Source organism: Entelurus aequoreus, linkage group LG03, assembly GCF_033978785.1.
Source record: "Entelurus aequoreus isolate RoL-2023_Sb linkage group LG03, RoL_Eaeq_v1.1, whole genome shotgun sequence".
NCBI lineage: Eukaryota > Metazoa > Chordata > Actinopteri > Syngnathiformes > Syngnathidae > Entelurus > Entelurus aequoreus.
In genome coordinates this window covers 30,060,675-30,077,439 of record NC_084733.1, presented here as the reverse complement: position 1 = coordinate 30,077,439, position 16,765 = coordinate 30,060,675, and the positions used below count along the sequence as shown (strand labels likewise).

The following is a 16,765-nucleotide window of genomic DNA, read 5'->3' as shown; positions in this document are numbered from 1 at the left end:
TACATATTATATTAATTGTGAAACATTTTTCACTACTAATTAAAATATTGAAATTATTATTATTATTTTTTTTTTAAATCGAAACTTGTTGCTTCCTCCCACGTCCACGTCATTCAGTTAAAAAAACAGGATCCATTAAGACAGCGAACACATGAGAACGCTACTTTAACATGACACATTATTTCCTTAACTGATAGTTCTGGGCGTTTCCACAGCATCATAGTCTGGGTAAGACCACTCTGGCTTATGTTTGTGTTCTAATTTCGCCTTGTAGAAGTGTTCAAATGTTTAGTACTTGTTGTTGTGCCAGCCACTCGGAGCTAATGCTAACAGCTAACTCGTTAGCTCGCTACTGTTGTTATTGTTGCTGTAACATTTTGTTTATTGTCACTAAAACTGTCATTAAAATGCACAGGAACAGGATGATAATATCACAAATATATCAGTAGTAATCTCGCTGACTTGTCACATTGTTGTGGCCATGTGATGGAATGAAGTGACATCCAGATGTGAGCTTTTATTTTGACACACTAGTAGATAATATAGTCAACAAACCTAATTAAAGCATACCATTTCAAGTTTAAAACCTGTGATTTTAGTAGATTTATGACTATTTTGTGACTTTTGCAGGCTGCATTTTAATTACAGGAAGTTGCTCCAGAGTGCTTATATGTATATGTAATAAAGTAAATCCATCATATTGCACTAAAAAGTACTGCACACTGCACAGTTTATACATGGAACTGGATCCTCCTCAGCAGTTTGACATCCACATGACATGTGATGAAGAGCTGAACTGTTTAAATTTAGAGATGCTATCTGGTGTTGGTTCCCTAAACTTCAAAACTGCCTACTGTTGCATGTCCTCACATTACACCCTGGATCATTTCAGCAGATGTACTGATTGTCTTGTTTAACAAGACAATATGTGGGCCATATGTGAACCTTACACAGACCCTGCTAATTGATACTATGGTCAAATTGTAATCACTAATGTGTTTAATTTTTTAAAAGTTGTTAAGGTCTTTAAAAGCAGACTTTTTTTTTTAATAAGGGTTTTTTTGCCCACAGTTTTTTTTAAATCAAACATAACATTAGGTATTACACTAATTTGTTTGTCACCTATAACATAAAGCTGAGACCAAATAAGTATGATAGACATATTGTGTCATATGGGGGGATACGTTGATTGGCAACAGTAAAATTGGCCCTAGTGTGTTAATGTGAGTGTGGATGTTGTCTGTCTATCTGTGTTGGCCCTGCGATGAGGTGGCGACTTGTCCAGAGTGCCCAAATGCAGCTGAGATAGACTCCAGCACCCCCCGCCACCCCGAAAGGGACAAGCGGTAGAAATTGGATGGATGGATGGTTATTACAAACATATTTTTGTTTTGTAGTTGTTTTCGCAGTGGGAGGAATTCTTAACTACTGCTTCAAGGTTGTTGTCTCTACTTGAAAAATGTGCAGATATGTTGTATGCAATTTATCTAAAATTAAAAAAAAAAAAAATTGAATAAATAAATATAATAAAATTAACACTTAATTAACTGTATTTCCCTTCTGAGTATATTGAAAATAGCATAACAAATATGAAAACAACAAAATGTATTTATTACCTGGTGAATATAATCGCATAAACATTCATTTTACTTTATTAATGGACGGTAAACATTATTGCTTCTTCCTGCTCCTTTTCTGACACACCATGTTTATTTTTATTTTTTATATTAGTATTGGTTTTTTTTCAGATGACAATATTGTATTGGAGATATTATTTAGTTTGAATTGTGTAGATGGAGAATGTTTTTGATTTGTTTTGTTCGAAATAGCTTAATGAAATTAAATTAAATGAAGATGAAATGCTAAATGTTTTTCTTTTGAATGTTGGTTGCTTTAACTGTGGAAATAATATTTGTGTACATTATATAATAAAATAGCATAGTATAAATTATGTAATATGATGTACATAAAATACCACATGAAAGTGTGCTACTTGTGGAGAGAATAGACTTTTTTCTCAAATGTGCTGTTAAGTTCTTTTGAATGCACATCTATATTAAGTTTTACGTTTAAATTTAATTTGAACATGCATACAGTTACAATATAATGCATCATAAATTTTACATGTCCTAAAAGGAGTAGGAAGAAGCAGATCTTATTTAATTCCACCCCTTTTACATTTGGTCACTTCCTGTTCTCAATTTGTAACACAATTGAAATCAATTAATTATAACTACCACAGGTCTCATAAATAAACAGTAAAGTAAGTTGTAATTCACATAGGTGAGATGATAAAGGGACGTGTGGCTCGGTTGGTAGAGCGGCCATGCCAGCAACTTGAGGTTTCCAGGTTCAATCCCCACTTCCGCCTGTCAGAGTTTGTAGTTGACGAACCCCAAGATGCAGAGATGATGGCAGGCATTGAATGGGAAAACATGATTTAATTCAGATACTATAGCAAAAAACAAACAAAAGGGAACAAACAAAAGGCGCGCACAAGGCGGAGAACAAACTAGGCTATTAGTGATGGGTCCGGCAACACCGATGCATCGGCGCATGCGTCGAGCTCATAGAGCGATACCCTGTGTCGGTGCGCGTATCGCTTTTAGAAAGTCACGTGACCGAACACGAGCTGTTTTGGTCACCTGACCGCTCATGAGCTGTTCTGGTCACGTGACCGCTCATGAACTGTATCGCACTGACGCCTGCGCGCCAAACTGTGTTTATTAGGAAGCGGCGCAATGCGTGTTGTTGACGAACACCGTTAGGGCCGCTTGTTGTCACTGTCACTCAAAGTTGCATTTCAAAATTACACAGAATAAATGTGTTTATTTTGTTTAGAATTCAGATGGGTTTGATTTGGTGCGCGGCATATATTGGCTGTGCGGCGCACGATGTGCGCGGAGGACGCTTGAGCACTGCGCAATTGCGCAGGCGCGCACCTTAGAGGGAACGTTGCTCACAGGGCACAGAGGAGGCGTCAGTGCGATACAGTTCGCGTATCGGTCACGTGACCAAAGCAGCTCATGATCGGTCACGTGACTTTCTATAAGCGGTACGCGCACCGACACAAGGTTTCGCTCTATGAGCTCGACGCATGCGCCGATGCATCTGTGTTGCAGGACCCATCACTACTGTTACTAGAGGAGGTACAGGAATGACGGCGTGGCGAAGTTGGTAGAGTGGCCGTGCCAGCAATCGGAGGGTTGCTGGTTACTGGGGTTCAATCCCCACCTTCTACCATCCTAGTCACGATACATGTTCACATTATTTGACTGTCTAAAAAAGATAAAAAATATATTTTTATTTAAATGAAGATATGAAATAATCCTAAATCCTTATATTATTGTATATACTAGGTCATAAAATCAGTGTCAGTTGAGTCGGTCCATAGGTTGCCTGTAGAGATTTTTAATGTCCAGCAGATGTCAGTATTTAGTGACACAGTATCAATACAGTTTTGCAATGTGTCGAAACGCTTCATGAGGTCTCATCAACCCATCACTATAGGCTATAAACTAAAATAGCACAAAGGCTAACTGTGGACAATAAACAAAAACACTTACTGTGACACGAAGGAACTATGACTAAAGCGGAGTGGACAAAAGTAGACGGAGCTACAACGACAAATAGGTAGAAGCTACAGGTAGAAGTGACAAGTGACATTGACCAGTAGACACTACAATAATCCAGCCGTGACTGGAGGGCAGGACAGGTTTAAATAGGCAGCTGGCTGACTGGCACCAGGTGTGGCCACGTGCCAATCAGCCACAGCTGAGGGGACAAAGCACTCAGGGAGACAATCAGGAAATGAAGACAAAATAAAAGCACTGACAGGAAACTAAGAACAGGAAACCAAGACAAACGCAGAGGAAAACTAAAACTTGACCAAACTGTCAGGGACAACCCCGACACCGCCATCCTAGTCACTGCCGTTGTGTCCTTGGGGAAGATACTTTAGTGCGTAAAGTATCTGCTCCTTGTGCCACCCACGCTGGTTTAAATGTAACTTAGATATTGGTTTTCACTATGTAAAGCGCTTTAAGTCATAGAGAAAAGCGCATAAATATAATTCACTTTACTTCACTTCACTAAAGATGATCTCATTTTCAATAAGGTTCAAATTTGTATCAGGTTTCTTCTTCTTTGGACTTTATAAAGACTTTGAACAGTCTCTTAAACTGAATTATATTAGTATATTGTTTAACATCTTTGCTTAATCCGTTCCATAAATTGATTCCACATACTGATGTGCTAAAGGTCTTAAGTGTTCTACGTGCACACACATGTTTTAAACGCGCTTTGAGGTTATATTTCTCGTCTTTTGTTGAGACGAATTGTTGTACATTCTGAGGTAGCAGATAATAGTTCGCATTTTGTACATGATTTTAGCTGTTTGCAAATGCACTGGGTATCCGTGGGGTGTCTTAAAAAAGTCTTAAAAAGCCTTAAATCCATCAATTTGAATTTAAAAGCTTCAAAATATCAAAACATTTCCTAAAACGTTGCCAAATCTTAAATGTCTTAAAAATCTATTTGTTACTTTTGTTTAAAACATTCATGAACTTCAGTCTTGCTTTTAAATGTTTAGATTTTTGAGGAACTACAAAATGGAACTGAAGTAGGCTACCTGTGCTTCCCGGTCAGAATTAAACGTCCCCCACCAGCTTGTGTGCTGTGCGCGGCCAGCGGTGTGTTGTTACAGCTCAGCATAGCAGTGGAGAAAAGTTATCGGAAGCCCACAGCAAAGCCGAATTACATGCATAAGATGGGTAGGTGCAAGTTCAAAGATTTGTGGCTCCAGAACGATCAGTTTAATGCATGCTTGAAGCCAGTGGATGGAAACGTACAAGGTGTTTAGGACTCGGATGTGAACCCATCGAGGAGGAAAGCGTTTGTCAACATTGCGGTAAGAAGTGAATGGAATGATTACGTAAAAGTCAAAAATGCGGTAAGAAGTGAATGGAATGATTATATAAAAGTTAAACATGTGGGATAAGTCCATGTCTAAAGCTGCTGAAACGCCACAAACACAAGAAACACCCCCAAAAGGAGTGTTATGTGGGTAAAGTGGCGCCAATTGCCGAAGGAGCTCAATATGAGATGTTTAGTAGTGAAATCATACTATTATGTACAGTAAGCAAATGTTAATTTCTCTGTGGTAGAAGTGTATTCACATCAGTAAAACTTTAAAAAAAACAACATAATTCTCTTACATTATTTGTATTATTTCAGGTCAGCTTCTCATGCTTAATATTTTCTCAAAGTTCATAAAGCAACTGACCATAAAAGCTATAATGGTTGTCTGTTTAGTGTTTACACTCAGTTTATGGTGGGGTGAGGAAAGCTAGGAAGATGTGCGAATGTCAACTTCCATCCATCCATCCATTTTCTACCGCTTGTCCCTTTTGGGGTCGCAGGGGGTGCTGGAGCCTAGCTCAGCTGCACTCGGGCGGAAGGCGGGGTACACCCTGGACAAGTCACCACCTCATCGCAGGGCCAACACAGATAGACAGGCAACATCCACACTACTTGTCATGCTTAAATGAAAACTAGTCCTTGTTTATGAGTAATATGTTTTTTAAAAAAAAGTCACAAAAACAGTTATTTATATACCAGATATAATCCACATCATTCACATCCAAATTCTGTTAGAGGCTTGCAAGCCATAATCCCCTTCTTTCTTTTTAGACAGTCACTCTGTCTGCACTGTTTTTCTCAACTTTGTGCAGATACAATAGTAGTACTGTAGACATATTTATCTGTTTGCTTAATTCTGACAGCCGCAAAAACACTGCAAAAGTTAACCATTTAGCTTTAGCATAGATGCTAACTGTCCCTATTGTTGTGCTTTCCCTACCATTGCTGACGTTGTGGTTGTTGTCACATGAAAACATTTGATTTGAAGCACAATGCACATTTTGCAAGAAAACACTTCTATAGCACATCTGATAAGTGGCTGTTATCATGTTTTCTTGTATTTTTTTTCCATTAGTTTACAATAGTTAGTCTTCAGGTGTTATTTAGTTAGTTAAACCATTTTGTTTTCTAATGGAAAAGAGCAGTGAATGAATTACAATTCATTCTGGCCCTCTGATTTTCCTTTGTCGTTGTACTTTTTTGACCGTATAGATATAAAATGGTCTTAAATTATATTCATTATGGTCTTTAAAAAATCTTAAAAAGTCTTAAATTTGACATGTTGAAACCTGCAGAGACCCTGATGCACCTAATCATTGAATATTAATATTTGTGATTTAATAATTAAAGGGTGTGAATGTTCTCAATGAAGATATTATGATTATATTGTTAGATCCATAAACATTGCAGCTGCACACTGTTTACCATCTGTTGCATTGGTAATCTCTTCCGTAATTTCTATTAATACCATTGATGTTGAAATGTTAGCTCTGTATCCGTATTGGTTGTCTGCGAGTGTTGCACTTTTATTTATGAATTTGTTCAATCTGTTGTTATATAATTTTCAATGATCTTTAGAAAATTGTGGAAGTAAGAAAACAGGTGTGTAGTTTGTAAAATTGTGTTTTGCCTCCAATCTTATTAATTTGGTACAATTTATAATATTCACTTTGTTTGGGAATTTGCCTGTTTTTAAATGATAGGTTGCTGATTTGTTACAGGTATTGAAATCTCTTCAATAATCAATGTAATCGTTTTCAAATAATTTCCGTTGAGGTCTTGGATTCATTCACAATTTCGATTATTTCCTCTTTTGTCTCCCATGATGAACATTGAGTTGGGATTTCTGTCTGTAGTGTCATTGAAGTCCTTAACTGACCCGGGGATCTAGAATCTTTTCTTCCAGAATAGGTCCAATATTTACAAAGGAGTTATTGGAGCTGTCAACTACTTCATTCATATTGTCATCATTAATGTTTGCACCTAAGAAGTATTTATTTAGGGTAATCCTTCTTAGTACCATTGTTATGATGCTATGTTTAATGCGCCATGTTGCTATCTAATTGTTTTGGTTTCTGTCTAATAAATAAATTCTTAAGATGCTGGTTAGCTTGTTCTTGTACATTTTGTGGTTATTTTCTGCCTCTCTATATCTTTGTGTTATAAATGTTCTATATCATGTATTTTTCTTTTCCTGTCATTTTGTCATCCATGGTTTATATTTTATTTCTTCTCACTAAGTTGTCTTAATGGATAATGTTTGTCATTAAGCATCATGAAAGTATTTTAAAAAATACCATATGCTTCATGTACCTAATTTTCACTGTACACATTGTTCCAACTTTATTCTCGCAGATCATTCTTAAAAGCAATCATATTTTTCTCTCTGCATCGTCTTCGAAATGTCTTTTTGTCACCGTTGTTCCTCTTATTGTTGTTTTCATCACAGATTGTGAAAACTATTAGATAATCACTGATGTCAGTTATTAGCAAACAACTTGTAGTATTTATGTCAACATCTTTAGTAACATTTTGAGTTTGAGTTTATTTGGAACATGCAAGCATACAACATGATACATCACAATTTCCAGTTTCTCTATTCAACATGTTCGAAAAGGAGTAGGAAGAAGCAGAGCTTATCTAATCCTACCCCTTTTGCTTTACAAAGCAGTTGCTAAAACTTTTGTTCACTTCCTGTTCTCAATTTATTCACAATACACTCCATAAATAATACAAATAAATAAATACATAAATAATAACTGGTGAAGTAAGTTATGTCATATGGTGAGATAAGTAAGATTATCTAGAAAATGAATGGATGGATGAAATAACATCAGAATGTTTATTGTGGTTCTTCTTCTTTGTACTTTGTAAACACTTTAAGTTTGAAGAGTTTCTTGAAGTGGATCATATTAGTACTTTTTTTTTTTTGCTAAATCCATTCCATAATTGAATTCCAAATACAGATATACTGAAGGTTTTAAGTGTTGTACGTGCGTACACATGTTTTAAATTACATTTTTCTCTAAGATTAAATGACAAGGGCGCAAAAGAACTTTTTACTATTTTAGACACATTTGAACTGTCTCAACATGTGAAAGAGGCTACACATTATAAGGGACACACCCTGGACCTGATTATCACAAAAGGTCTCAATGTTTCTGATGTTCTTGTGATTGATCCTTCATTGTCTGATCATTTCTGTGTTTTCTTTAATATTTCTGTAATTCCGGACACACAAACAGAATCAAAGAATGTCAAAAAGCGGTACATAAATGAACATGCTAATGTCCTCTTTAAAAACGCCATCTCCTCACTACCACCTCTAAACCCATGTCATGCTGATGATCTTGTAAGCAACTTTAATTCCAAAATTGTGAATATCATAGATATCATTGCACCTGTTACAGTTAAAACGATTTCTGGCAAGCAAAAGGCACCCTGGAGAAAATCTGCTGCTGTAACAGCCCAGAGAAGAGAGTGCAGGAAGGCTGAACGAATCTGGCGGAATACAAAACTTCATATTCACCATGACATCTATAAAGAGAGCCTCCAGGCCTACAATTTAGTCTTAAAAAGTGCTAGAGAAACATTCTTCTCCAATATCATAAACAGCAACACAAATAAGGCCAAAACCCTATTCACAATCGTTGACAGACTGACTAAACCCCCAACACAAATACCAGCCGAACTCCATTCCACGCAGAAATGCAATGACTTTGCATTCTTTTATACTGATAAAATTGAAGGCATCAGACGCACCATCAATATCTCAAGTAAAAAAGTTGGATCACCACCCCATTTAGGCAAAAGTAACACAGCAATGATGGCAAGCTTTAATGCCATAGACTCTAAAACTCTAGTGGAAACGGTGACAGCTCTAAAGTCATCCACCTGCTGCCTTGATGTTTTACCTACTAACTTCTTTAAGAATGTTTTTGACTGCCTATCAACAGACATCTTGCAAATAGTTAATAATTCTATTAAATCGGGCAATTTCCCGAAGGCTTTCAAAACTGCAGTCATTAAACCTCTTCTAAAAAAGCAGAGCCTAGATGCCTCTGTTATCAACAACTACAGACCAATTTCAAATCTACCATTCATAAGTAAAATAATTGAGAAAGTTGTCCTCCAACAACTAAATCACTTCTTGGCTTCTACTGGCTGCCACAACAACTTCCAGTCAGGATTTCGACCTCTTCATAGCACAGAGACGGCCCTTCTTAAAGTTATAAATGACATCCGTCTAAACACAGACTCTGGCAAAACTTCAGTATTAATGCTTTTGGACCTCAGTGCTGCATTTGACACTGTCGACCACTCAATACTTTTGGACAGGTTGGAAAACTGGGTGGGGATCTCAGGCACAGTTTTAAGCTGGTTCAAGTCATATCTACAAGATAGGAACTATTTTGTTTCCATTGGTGACTTTGTATCAGAACCAACCAACGTAACGTGTGGAGTCCCCCAAGGTTCAATCTTGGGGCCGACTTTATTTAACATCTATATGCTCCCACTAGGACAAATCATGCAAAATAATAACATTGACCATCATTGCTATGCCGATGACACCCAAATCTATGTAGCGCTATCACCAAATGACTATCGCCCCATAGATCTTCTGTGCCAGTGCATTGAGCAAGTCAAACACTGGATGTGCCAAAATTTCCTACAACTAAATGAAGATAAAACTGAGATAATTGTTTTTGGTGCTAAAAAAGAAAGGTTTAAAGTCATCCAACACCTTAAATCACTGTCCCTGAAAACCTCAAATAAAGCCAGAAATCTTGGGGTTATTTTAGATTCTGATTTACATTTCGACAGTCACATCAAATCAGTAACAAAATCGGCCTACTATCACCTCAAAAATGTAAAAAGACTTAGAGGGCTCATGTCAGCTCAAGACTTAGAAAAACTTGTACATGCCTTTATTACCAGTAGGCTAGACTATTATAATGGTCTCCTTGCAGGTCTTCCCAAAAAAACTGTCAGGCAGCTACAGCTTGTTCAGAACGCTGCTGCTAGAGTTCTAACAAAGACCAAAAAATGTGAGCACATTACACCAATTCTTAAATCCTTACATTGGCTCCCTGTACATCAGAGAATAGATTTCAAAATCCTCCTGCTCACATATAAATCACTACATGGTCTAGGGCCCAAGTATATCACTGATATGCTCCCACTATATACGCCCTCTAGATCACTAAGATCTTCTGAGACCAATCTGTTAGCGGTTCCAAGAGTAAACTCAAATCAAGGGAGATCATCATTCAGTCACTATGCAACACATAGCTGGAATAAACTTCCTGAAGATGTCAGACTCTCCCCAACTCTCACTACTTTTAAAACTAGACTGAAGACTTTTATGTTCACCTTAGCTTTCAGCTAAATCTTTTAATCTTTTAACTTTTAACGTCTGCACTGTTTTTATTTTTATTGTCTGCATTTTAATTTTGCTTTTATTTTCTTTCATTTCACTTTGTTGTCTGTGAAGCACTTTGAGTCTGCCTTGTGTATGAAAAGCGCTATACAAATAAAGTTGCCTTGCCTAAGATTATATTTCTCCTCTTTTGTTGAGAATAATTGTTTTATATTCTTGGGTAGCAGATTATAGTTTGCTTTGTGTATAATTCTAGCTGTTTGCAAATTCACTATGTCGGAGAATTTCAGTATTTTCGATTCAATGAATAAAGGGTTTGAATGTTCTCTATATCCAACATATCTTATATTTTATCAATAAGAGTGGCAAGGTGTGTTGTGATTTTAGGATATACACTCATGCTACACTGTATCTATGACGTCATCAATAGTTTTTTGCTTAGGAAATAATTTAAAAATACTATCCAAGTTTGTAATAAAATAATTTAAATTGTATAATGTCATGTAAAATAAGATGTTGCTTCCTGCTGATTCACTGGCATCACCCATAAAATAGAAATGACACAAATAATCATGTTCTCCTCTCATCTGAATCCAGCAGTCAAATAATGCAAACGTAGTATCTCCATTGTGTGTTGAAGCGATGGGTGGAGACCAACCCCCTCATGTAATATTCATCCTTGTGTAAAAAAAAAAGGTGGGGGGTTGCTTAGCTTGTTACCGGCAGTGTGTGTAGTGCTGTGTGAGTTAGTGAGTGACCAAGCCTGGTCTGTGTTGAAAAACCACAACAGAGCTTTTACCTTACATCAAGGGAAGGTATGTATTTTTAGCTTTATTCATTGTGGCTTTTTTTTACTTGTTCATATTTCAATTGTGTTTGTGACTCACTCCCGTACTAGCTTTAATCTCTTGTCACATTTTTTAGTTTCATTATTTGTTGGGTTCTACTAGCTTTGTGTGTGTGTCTGATCTACGTTAAGGGAGGTAGATAATTGGATTGGTTCTTTAGGGATGTATCATTTCCATGGTGCGTTGAGAGACAAGGAGGGTGTGTCATCAGGCCCCTGTTGCATTCACTGTCAACAAAGGATCCCTCCTCCCTGTTAGATATTTTCGAACATGGAAAAACAGCAGGTGATCATTGCAGGCAGAAAATAGAATAACAAAAAGTGGGCACTGGTTATTAATGGTTTGTTCTGCCCTTTATTGTTCTAAAGTGCATTTGATGATGCTTCTATTTTGACATGCACGGTAACATGAAAGAGCCAGAAAATGTGACATCAAAACGCCTGATTGTGTTGGAATCAGTTTGTCAGTCACATTTCTACTGAAAGCAGCATTTTTCAACTTGTAAGATTTGTGTTAGCAGCTTCGTCTGTACGTATTTGATCTAAAAAGTTAAGAAATATGTACTTTGCACTTTTTTGTAAACATTTATGTCCATCCCAATTGTTTCATGTTTTGTGCTGAGGAGTTTCTGAAGTATTTTATGTTGTCTGTAATGTGTTTATAAGAATGTTAACTACTGTACAGCCATTGTTTTTTTTACCTTGCCAGAAGGTTTTTTTGTTAGTTGGCAACATCATTTCAAAAGTTATGGGCAGATTTTGATGAAACTTTCAGGTAATGATTATAAGGAACACGTGATTATATTTTGTGGGTGATCCGTATCTTTTCTACTACTTCACAAGGCTCAACGTCTCTGTGTGTGTTAGTTTTGTCTTTGTGTGTGTATATGCTAGCGGTCCTGCCTCCACCCACAGAGACAAACAGAGTGGATGACTGACAAGAAGGTTCACTCTGTTTTGAACTAACATACCAAAGTGCTGAGACCAATGCAAAGAGCGAACTCTCTTGAAGACTGTTTGGAAGCGGCGGATTAATAAAACAAACACGCACAAATGGATGAACATAACGAATATGGCAATTTAATTTAACTATTGATTAATTACCTCCACCAGAAGGTTGTGTATTTCCAAGGGTGTGTTTGTCTGTCTGTCTGTTAGCAGACTTAGCAACATTTTAAATGAAACTTTCAGGAAAAGTCCGAAATGAGATAAGAAACAAGTAATTATATTTTGTAGGTGATCAAGAAGATCTCTCTCTATGTGTCTATGCCTCCTCCCACAGAGACAAAGAGAGTGAATCACTGACAAGAGGGTTCAATCCGTCTGTTTCATTTTGTACCGGAGGTTGTGTATTCGCTGGGGTTTGTTTATTAGCTTCTTTGTTTGTTAGCTTGTTCATTAGTTACCAACATAACTAGAAAATGTATGGGTGGATTTTGATGAAACTTTCAGGAACTAAAGATAAGAAACAAGTGATTATATTTTGTGAGTGATGGGATCTTTTCTGCTACGTTTTAAAATTAACTTCTGTTTGTGAATGCCAGCAGCCTCGCCTCCACCCACAGAGAAAAAGAGAGTGGATGAATGACAAAAAGGTTCACTCCATTATTTCATTCCGCTATAGAACTAACATGCCGAAGTGCTGTGACCGATGCAAAGAGTGAACCCCCTTGCAGCCTGTTTCAGAGCAACGGACAAACAAAACAAACACTAACAGACGGACATGGTGGACATAGCAATTTCATTTATCCTTCGATTAATTACCTCAGTTTGTCTGTTTGTTAGTTAGAAAACTTAGCAACGTAGCCTAAAAATGTATGGACAAATTTTAAATGAAACTTTCAGGAAAAGTCAGAAATTAGATAAGAAACGAGTAATTATATTTTGTAGGTGATCGGAATCTTTTCTAATACATTCCAAGACTGAAGATTGCTCTGTGTGTGTGTGTGTGTATGCTAGCTCCCGCCTACTCCCACAGAGACAAAGACAGAGAATCACTGACGAGAGGGTTCAATCCATTTGTTTCATTCCGTACTGGAGGTTGTGAACTATCTGGGGTTTGTTTATTAGCTTGTTTGTTTGTTAGCTTGTTCGTTATTTCGCAACATAACTTGAAAATGTATGGGTGGATTTTGATGACATTTTCAGGAACTACGGATAAGAAACAAATGAATTCATTTTGTGAGCAATCGCATCTTTTCTACTACGTTTTGAGGCTGAACTTCTGTTTGTGCGGTACTCACAGCCTCGCTTCCACCCACAGAGACAAAGAGAGTGGATGACTGACAAAAAGGTTTACTCCATTATTTTAATTACGCTATAGAGCTAACAAGCCGAAATGCTGTGACCGATGCAAAGAGTGAACACTTTTGCTTTTGCAGCCAAACAAAACAAACACACATGGTGGACATAGCAGTTTCATTTATCCTATGATTAATTACCTCCGCCAAGATGTTGTGTATTTGATAGGGTTTGTTTGTTGGTTTGTTAGTAAGCAAACATGGCAACATAGCATAAAAAGTTCTAGGCGGATTTACAGGAAAAGTCCAAAATGGGATAAGGAAGAATTAATTATATTTTGTAGGTGATTGAGATCTTTTCTACTACATTCCAAGACTGAAGATCTCTGTGTGTGTGTGTGTGTGTGTGTGTGTGTGTGTGTGTGTGTGTGTGTGTGTGTGTGTGTGTGTGTGTGTGTGTGTGTGTGTGTGTGTGTGTGTGTGTGTGTGTGTGTGTGTGTGTGTGTGTACGTGTGTACGTGTGTGTACGCGGGCTAGTCTCCACTCATGGGAACAAGGAGCATGTATCACTGACAAGAGAGTTCACTCCGTTTGTTTCATTCCGCACTGGAGGTTGTGTATTCGCTGGGGTTTGTTTGTTAGCTGGTTTGTTAGTTAGCAACATAACAACAATATGTATGGCTGGATTTTGATGAAACTTTCGGGAACTAAGAAACAAGTGATTATATTTTGTGAGTGATCCGGATCTTTTCTACTACATTACAAAGCTGAACTTCTCAGTTTGTGTATGCTTACAGCCTCGCTTCCACCCACAGGGACAAAGAAAGTGAATGACGGACAAAAAGGCTCACTTTATTTTTAAATTTCGCCATGGAACTAACATGCCGAAGTGCTGTGACCGATGCAAAGAGTGAACCCAGTTGCAGCCTGTTTTGAAGTGACAGACGAACAAAGCAAACACACACAGACGGACTCGGTAGACATAGCAATGTCACTTATCCTTTGATTAATTACCTCCAAACTTAGCAACATAGCTCAAAAACTTATGGCTGGATTTTGATTTAATTTTCAGGAATTGTCAGAAATGGGATAAGGAACACATTGTTTGATTTTGGGGGTAATCTGGATTACAGTGTAGGTTCAGGATTAAGAAAAAATATATATTTTGAGATTGAGCTGGGCAGCACGGTGGTACAGGGGTCAGTTTATGTACCTCACAATACAAAGGTCCTGGGTTCGATCCTGGGCTCGGGATCTTTCTGTGTGGAGTTTGCATGTTCTCCCCGTGACTGCGTGGGTTCCCTCCGGGTACTCCGGCTTCCTCCAACCTCCAAAAACGTGCACCTGGGGATAGGTTGATTGGCAACACTAAAATTGGCCCTAGTGTGTGAATGTGAATGTGAATGTTATCTGTCTATCTGTGTTGGCCCTGCGATGAGGTGGTGACTTGTCCAGGGTGTACCCTACCTTCCGCCCGAAGCAGCTGAGATAGGCTCCATCACCCCCCGCGACACCGAACGGGACAAGCGGTAGAAAATGGATGGATGGAGATTGAGCTGTGTTTCCTATTTTATTTAGTTTCACTCCAGTTCATATTAGATTTGACAATACCACCCATTCAAGAACTTGTAGCTTGGATCTGACTTCTTGACTCCAGATGGAGTGTGATTCGCGGTTGACTTACTACTTACACACTAAATGAATTTTTTATTTGTCTGCTCTGGCTCATTGTATTGTCCAGCCATGTGAGGTTTGACCCAAGCACGAACTGCTTGCGTGCCTCCAAGATTATGTTGAAATGCTAAGCTTTATGTTTGCTCACCTTTTTGCGAGTGAAAACACTTTTGAGGTGCTTTGCAGGAAGAACAAGCAGCTGCTTAATTTTAGTGGCGGGAAGCAGGCCGTGGCCTGTTGAGATGGCAGAGCCAAATGCGATGAATTATTAATGTGATTTTTATCGATCGTCTCAATCTCTACTACAAAGAGGCAGCCATGTTTGATGGGGTTTTCCCCCTTTGTCCAGTGAAATGTAAGCAGTCAGAAGACTTTTAATTATCGCTCCGGGACAATTGGTGTGGCATTGTAGTTACACAAGAGAAATTAGTGCCTGCTGCTATGTGAGTAAACAACACAAATACTTCAATTAGGTCCAAGACCCAGCATGTTTTCCCCCCAAACATATTTAGTTTGATTATCAACATTTATTTTAATATGTTTTGAGTCACGAAAAATGCTTTGCGATTCATGCAAATGAGGTTGGCTACACAAAGAGGTGTCAACCAAACAACCAAACAACCCCAAGCCAAGTCAGAGCTTTTGTTCTTGTCACTCACATATACTAGTGACCTGAAGAGATGCAGCTGCAACACAGAGACCCCATTTAGACAAAGTAGTTTTATGTGTGAAATACACTATATTGCCACCTGCCTTGACTCACATATGAACTTGAAGTGCCATCCCATTCCTAACCCATAGGGTTCAATATGATGTCGGTCCACCTTTTGCCGCTATTACAGCTTCAACTCTTCTGGGAAGGCTGTCCACAAGGTTGCGGAGTGTGCTTGTAGGAATTTTCCACCGTTCTTCCAAAAGCGCATTGGTGAGGTCACACACTGATGTTGATCGAGAAGGCCTGGCTCTCAGTCTCCGTTCGAATTGATCCCAAAGGTGTTCTATCGGGTTCAGGTCAGGACTCTGTGCAGGCCAGTCAAGTTCATCCACACCAGATTCTGTCATCCATGTCTTTATGGACCTTGCTTTGTGCACTGGTGCACAGTCATGTAGGAAGAGGAAGGGGCCCACTCCAAACTGTTCCCACAAGGTCGGGAGCATGGAATTGTCCTATATTTGTAGAAACAGTCTCCATGCCTAAGTGCTTGATTTTATACACCTGATTCTGATCATTTGGATGGGTGGCCAAATACTTTTGGCAATATAGTGTACATCCATCCATCCATTTTCTACCGCTTGTCCCTTTCGGGGTCGCTGGAGCCTATCTCAGCTGCATTCGGGCGGTAGGCGGGGTCAGGGGCGCCGAAAAGGGGGGGTAAAGGAGACGGATTCTAGAGGCCTATGATGGAGGGGGGCCCAGAGAGCCCCCTAATGATGATGAAATTATAATACAGAAAAAATAATGTTAACTGTGATGCTGTTCTTCTTTCAAAAATATGGTAATGATAGTCAAAAATACCATTAAAATGCATAATTGTATGTAAAATAGCATCAAAAAATGTTGCCGCTGTGTTGGGGGCCCTGTAAAGATTCTTTTCATGGGGCCCAAAATCCCTAGTGGCGCCCCTGGGCGGGGTACACCCTGGACAAGTCGCCACCTCATCGCAGGGCCAACACAGATAGACAGACAACATTCACACTCAAATT

The 16,765-nt window shown here is 38.4% G+C and overlaps 1 protein-coding gene across 3 annotated transcripts in view; it reads left to right on the top strand.

The window, feature by feature from the left end:
- Positions 1-107: 107 nt before the first annotated feature.
- The window catches only part of kidins220a (kinase D-interacting substrate 220a), a 102,135-nt gene continuing 85,477 nt past the window's right edge, over positions 108-16,765 (top strand). For all 3 annotated transcript variants that reach the window (XM_062041586.1, XM_062041585.1, XM_062041584.1), the window contains exon 1: positions 108-228. The gene's annotated coding sequence lies outside the window, so the exon portion shown is untranslated. The remainder of the gene's footprint in view (positions 229-16,765) is intronic.